Here is a 7,478-nt window from a genome sequence, read left to right on the forward strand (position 1 = left end):
TCCATTCTCTGACTCCAATATCCACAAGCTGCCTTGCCACAAACAGAATGTTTTACATCTATCCAAATGAGTAACTTGAGCCTAGGTCTGCATATTTTAACAAAAAAAATCACAATTGTTTTTGTTGGAGTTCAATTTTGAAATCATGATTATATAACACCATCACTCATTGACTTTTGGAAAAACAGTGAAACTGTTGGAAACAGTGGAAGGGGCAAAGGTGTGTGCATCACTCAGAACAAAATACAAAACAAGAGTTTACCTGCAAAAAGTAATGTGCAACATGATTATTTTTCTTCATGACATTGTTTTTTTTATTGTTAGCAGCCAAAATCTAAATTCCATCATAATTTGATTGATTGCACAGCCCTACTATTTGTACCCGGTTTTAGATTTGGCTGCATTCTCTGTGCATGCAGACTGGAGCATACATGGGGAATATAACAACACAAATAGCAATGCTCACATGAACATATGATGTGATCATGCAATGGGGATGCATCATATTAAATTAAGCGACAATAATCCAGCACACACACCCTTTCTTTTTACCAGGTCACTGATTCACTTGTGGTAATTAGTAAGCACCTGGCCCACTAATCAATATCACATGTCACTGTGTGATGGCTGTCACACTGCAGCTGCAGTCGTCATAGCAACAGGTAATCTGCATTTCCTTTTGTGTGCTTGATTACTCTGTTTGACCCAGCGCTCTCACTCTGTACGTTTGAAGGTTTGGGCGGAGAGCATTGATCAGCTCATCCTGTTTGACAGACCCATCCATCAACTGTGATGACTATTCTGGGATTAACGGGATGTGTTCCAACCCTTATAATCCTATTTCAGCATACAGGAAGTACGTGTCCTGTAGTGTGCCACTTAACACTGGTTTTGTATTTCAGAGATGTCATCAGCCAGAAGTGCCATCAAGAGTGGAAACCATGTGATTAAAACGGTGGTAATAAAATCAGATCGGCACAGTCTATACCATTACACTATTGTACTTCCTTATTATTAAAGGGTGGATTCACCCAAATGATAAAAAAAGCATTTTCTCATTTACCTGTGCCGATCATTTTGTCCTCTAGATTTCGAGACATCTGTCTCTGACATATCTGCCTCCACCTTAATTCTCCCATTTTGCACGTGGTCCATGGACTGTCTAACTACCTCTGACCACTTTACTAATACACCTCAACAATGCAATATCTCTACTATAAAATGGACTAAGGACTGCCTCTTTTCTCAGAACTCTGTGCACTTTATTTGCTAAATGCACTTTAATATTTCAACAATGGACTAACATGATCATAATGCATTCTGTGTCATTTTTTAAGCACTGCTATATAGGAAAGGCACTTTAATGATTGCGCTACTGGCTAGATGTAAAACAGCATGTTGTTGTACTGGTGTGCCTACTTGTGCAATGACAATAAAGTTGAACGTAATCTAATCTAAAAATACAACAATGTTGTAAATTGTTCAATTTAAACAGCAACATGTCTTTTCAGAAGGAGTGCCATGTCATTCTGGGTAATTGAGGCCATGCTGTGAAGAGTGTTCATAGGAACTACATCATACAGTAGAAATAGTCCGTAAGACAAGGGTTCACAGCCAGGTTAAATTATATCACTGATTCTGGAAAATGATGTTGCTAAATTTTGAAGTAAAGTTTGTCTCAAAACCTGTACAAGTACAACTAAATCTACTTCAGATAAATGGAATTTTTTTTTTTAAAACAACCTTTTTAACTACTGCTTACCCAGTTACCAATGGTTTGTGGACACCAGTGCTGGTTCTACCTAATGTTCTGATTGAGCATGGCAGTCTGCACTTTTAATGCCAGCTCATGAGTGGGTTTTTGTTCAAATTTATACCCGGCGTGGCCTCCAGGACGGAGGTGTCTTTGTTGTAGTAAATTGTCCCTTTGTTGTGTCTCTCTGGGCACTGAATAGCTCTTTGTGTTGCTGACTGATAAAGCTTCTGCAAACAGTCATCTCACTCGCACATATGCTCGCCCACGAAACGCAGACACGCAGCCGGAGGTGTCGGTGACGACGTTACATCTACATTAGATCACAAACTTACAAACAGATTCACATACAGCGTGACAGTAGACGCCCTGGATAAGCTTATCTCGTATGTAAACAGGGGCTTGTCCTGAACGGTCACACCTGCCACCCCCCACTTTAAGAATCAATCAAAAGGGCCCTCCCATCTATGATTGGCATTATTCTGTGAGATTGAATGAGCAGTAGGTCGGTATCAGATTGGCAGATATTTGCATTTTATGGCCCACTGCAGAAGGCTTGCGGGACTGATTAGGTGGTTGGTTTCTCCGGGGCTGGAGGACAGAGACCAGCCGGTCACATCTGTCATGCTTTGCACACATCACAAGTGTGAAGCGAGTGATTCTCCTCATCAGACTGGTCTGTTTTTGTACCTTACAAGTCAAAAGACCAATCCTCTGCTCAGTTTACAATAGCTTTCATCATCTTTGATCAACTTTATCCCATTTCATTTGTCTCAGAGCTCTGCTGACTAGGGCTCTTGTTGTTAATCCCATTCCCAATATTCCCACGAGTGCTCTCCAGTGATTGAGTCCACATAACATCTGTCTGTTCTCTTGGCTTCTGCATTTGTCAGAGTGTGTGCAAGGGAGAGAGAGAGAGAAATATGGCGTTATCAGAGTCAGAGTATATTTCCTTTGTTTTCTGCACAGAAGCCAGGGCTCTGTTGTAACTGCAAACATTCACATGAACAAATAACAGCCTCCGGCCTCCAGCTTTCCACAGGCCGTTTATTTGCACACAAATATATGAATGGCACACACAGACAGACCATAATGCCAGGCAGCAACAGGGGTTCCATACGTATGGGGATGCATATAATGCTGTTTAAAGAAGAAACAAAGAGCAAAGCCGTCGCACGCACGCACGCACACACGCACACACACACAGGCAGTGTGTTTCCTAATTCAGTTTATGAAGAGCACCTGTCCGTTAGTGTATTGCATTATTGCAGTTAATGTAATTAGGTGTGTGTGTGTGTGTGTGTGTGTGTGTGTGTGTGTGCATCTGCATGTGTGTTCCATACATTGTAAGAGGGCATCTCAAGTGTCCCAAGCGCAGAGCTGCAGCTGGGGGTCAGAGGTCCAGAGGCCTTGTGGGAGGCCAGCAGGTGTAGGAAGAGCCCAGATGATTAGCTAAATAAATGGATAATAGATAGATAATTTCTATAATTAGCTACAAGATATAGCGTTAAATCTCGTTATGGATAATAATCTGTTTTTTCTTGTGCCTCAGATGCTCTTGCGGTAAAATGGTATTGTTGCTGCTGTAAGCAGTCCAACCGAAACTGAGAGATGCATAAACACACTGTGACACACTCAAGATTGTGTTGCAATGACACACAAAATACAACTAGTACTGCACTTTCCAAATGTATAACTACTTTGTGTCGATGTAAGTGCGTGAGTCAACAGTAAGTGTTGGCTCCCAGGCTCACCCCCTCTCTGTCAAAGCCCAAAAAACCAACAGGTGAAAAGGTGAAGCAAACAAGTATAATGTTATCACTTTGGCTCAAACTGTGATGAAAACGCCTACCACCTACAATATAAGTACACAATATAATAATATGTGGCTCCTGCTGGCATGTTGGCATTGGTATGTTTATGCTTTACAGAAACATTCTTGTCTGAATGTGTTCCCAAACTATTCCATTTTATTCTTCCTGTATCTTTTAAAATACATTTTGCATTTACGGTAAAAACACATGATTTGTATTTTTACAAAGAAAAATGTTCACAGTGTGTGTGCATCTTATGGATATTGGTAAAAGATATATATCTCTAAATGGCTTTTCACTGTAAATACTGGTCTAATGGAGTATGTGATCCCAGGCTAGGGCGTACATGTCCCCTGCACTCTACATGCTCTACACTTACAACACATCTGAGTTGATTTGAACGTACCATAAGTAGGCAAGTGTGCAAATTGCCCCCCCCCACACCCACATTTTGCCCAGTGCAAGCCATGCAAGGCTTTGTTGACTCGTCTGCAGCTCAGCTTGACAGTTCATCCATTGAAGGCTCAGAGAAGGTTGAGGAAGGTGAATGCAGACAGGCAGCTGGTCCAGATGGCGTCCCGGTCAGGTTTATAATGGAGGGCTTTGGACACAAACTGCACCTTTGGCAACAGTTGTTATCACTGCAAAAATAATGGGGATTTACAAATACTGGATTGGATTAGCAACGTCCAACTTATCTATTGAAAAACGTGTAAAGGTACTGTAAAGTTGCAACTAGATTTACTTAATTCATCACTCAGAATACACGTTTTCCTTGTGATGTAGCCTTGTTCCAACAACATACTGACCACACATACATAATGGAAAATTACAGTCAGCTAAAAGTCTATGCAAGTGTGTTTAAAAACAATACAGACATCCTCATATCCCCCCCCCAATGCATTTCCCCCTCTAAATGCATTTTCAATGTAAGTTATTGGGGCCTGTTTTGGGAATATATCCATAGTCCTTGTTCTGTGCAAAACTCCATCCTGAATATCATCATAACGTAATGTGAGGCTTCAGCATTTGTCAGATCAAGTGGAATCATAGTAGGATACCTTTAGTACAAAATGACCTCATTGTGTTGCCATACCTCCATTGCAAGATCTCTTTATGGACAATATGGACATGAGGACTACAGCGACCACTGACTCTTTCTATTTTTCATATGGGCATATGAGTTCTATATTACTGTAAGACTAGTATCGCTTTGCCAGACCTTCCTCCACAGCGCTGCGGTGGAAGGTCTGGCTAGTCCACACAGCATTCTGGGATAGGAGAAAAACATGCTCTGGTTTATTGGCATTTCTTTAAACCAATCACACTCGTCATGGGCGGTGCTAAGCACTGGACAGAGCCATGGTGCAGCTGCAGAACAGCCACAGTCCTCATAAATCAACGGGGTTTAAAATTCAGACTCAAAGAAAGTGAAATCCAGCGGAATTTCTGCCGGCAACGGAGCAATCACGTATGCATGTAAGACACACTTTTTATTGAGCTTACCAAGAACATGGAATAAAGATATATTTTCCTTTCTAAGAAAATCCTTGTATCATGCCAAACTAGGAAGGAAATAAGAAAGAAAGAAAAAAATAATTGGACTACACTCACACACAGTTTTTCTCAACATTTTTAGTCTCAGGAGTCATAGTGAGGTTATTAATAACGAATAAAGTCCAGGATCCTGTGAAAGCTTTAAGGGATCCTTTAATTGAGAGTCTAACGTTTTCTAGCTTTAAGCATTCCAAGAGTTCCTGTATCCATCTGTCACGTGTTGGAGGGCAGGCATGTTTCCATTACATATTACCATTGTGAAAATGGGATTCATGAATTGCAAAAACAAATAAAGGGAAATGAAAACATCCTCTGTCCTGAATGACTATAGGCCTACCTTTCACATGTGCATGTGGGATATAAGGATATTTTTGTAGGCGTCGAATCAAGCTCTGTAGCTTCCAAAGTACCCAATTCTTTCCATACCACACGTTCAGTTAACCTGTCTCCAGATGAACAGACTCCCATTGCAGGAGGAAAAAATAATATATATACAATTATATTTACTTAAAATACTTTGATTTAAATGGATTACAGACTATTCATCCAGTAATCAGTAATCAGCTGTCATTTATATTTGTATATTATCTTTACACTTTCACATGTATGTGAATACATTTATTTAATCACTCCTTGGACATTTTATGTCCAATATATAGAAAGTCATGAAGGCAGGTCTGGCAACGCAAGCCACAGTACCTGAAAAGGCATTGGGCAATGGTGTCAAAGCACGAATCTCCATCGTTACAAACATCAAACGTGACCAACTATGATGTAATCAGAGTAGGTTTAAATCGTTTGCAATGCAAGTACTGCCACATTTTTTACACCAGTGTAGTGTATTACTAACCTGAAGACTGTCAATAGACCTCAGAGAAATGGCTGCAGGGTGCCTCTCCAGCCAGCAGGGGGCAGTGTCTCCATACCTAATGTGTCCCAGCTACAGTGAGAGACAGAACTCTTGGAACATGTCTTATACCACTTTGCCTCATGTGTGCCCAGGATGAAGCCAAAGCCACATCTTTATATAATGCATTTAGTTTAAATGTTTTCAGTCAAGTAATTCCAGGAAAATTCCTCCAGCTCTCTGTGTTGTGTGTGTGTGTGTGTTGTGTGTGTGTGGTGTTGTGTGTGTGTGTGTGTGTGTGGGTGTGTGTGTTGTGTGTGTGTGTGTTGTGTGTGTGTGTGTGTGTGGTGTGTGTGTGTGTGTGCGTGGTGTGAGTTCTCGTTTAACTACATTCGTGAGGTCCAAAAAACAGATACAGTAGTAGTGGGGCCTGTAGCTTTGTGGGGCAGAATTGCTGGACCCCACACATTTAAAAGGCTGTTTGAGGGTTGAGACTTGGTTTTAGGCTCAGGTTAGATTTAGGTTATTGGTTAGGGTGGGGTAAGGGAAAAGGTTGGGCCTTTAGTTGTGATGGTTAAGGTTAGGGTAAGGGGCTAGGGAATGCTATTCCAATGACCGGTCCCCACAAAGAAATGAGACGCACTTGTGTGTGTATGTTGCCTCAGTGTGTGTGTGTTCGTGCGTGCGTGCGTGTGTGGTGGGTGCGTGCGTGCGTGTGTGTGTGTGTGTGTGTGTGTGTGTGTGTGTGTGGTGTGTGTGTGCGTGTGTGCGTGTGTGAGTGTGTGAGTGTGTGTGTGGTGTGTGTGTGTGCCTCCAATTTTTCATTTTAGAGCTATAAACTTGGCTTGCCCCCGTAAACTGTGATATTGTTGCTGGAATGGTCTCTGAAAGGATTTTATGGTCTTTTCCTGTAAAGTATCTTTTGGGACCAACTGAAAATCCTCCTCAGCAGACACTTGAGTGTATTTTTGTTGAAAATTCCCCCTGACAACTACAGAACAAATCTAATAAAGTCTGAGCACCTCGCTGGGCCCTCCTGAGTCTCTGTGATGATTGCATGAACAGTCTCTCCCTGCACGTTAGCAACGCTACATCTGACACACTGATGCTCCTGCATTAATGGACCTTATGCATTATTGTTATTGGCTTAACATCATGATGTGATAAAAAGTGCAAGTCTCAGCCTTGTATTATTATACAGCTGTTGTGCTACAAATTTATCCATTTTTGGAATTTGTGATTTACATTTGAAGCAAGTTTCCGGTCTGTTCTTTAGCTGGACCATAAACTATCCCAGTTAATCCTGTGTCTTGGAAACTGTGGCAGAGAAATGAGAAACACAACATATTTCATCTCTTTGTTTACCAGATTATCTGAAAAACCTGGAAATGCAAAACGTGCATGCAGAAGTATTCTCTCCACATCATTAATAGCCTTTTTTGCATCTGCGTTAAATCTAGTGCAGTAACTTATTTTACATGTGCATGTCACACGTTGCCGTCATCTT

This window comes from Etheostoma spectabile, chromosome 9, assembly GCF_008692095.1.
Source record: "Etheostoma spectabile isolate EspeVRDwgs_2016 chromosome 9, UIUC_Espe_1.0, whole genome shotgun sequence".
NCBI classification, from domain to species: domain Eukaryota; kingdom Metazoa; phylum Chordata; class Actinopteri; order Perciformes; family Percidae; genus Etheostoma; species Etheostoma spectabile.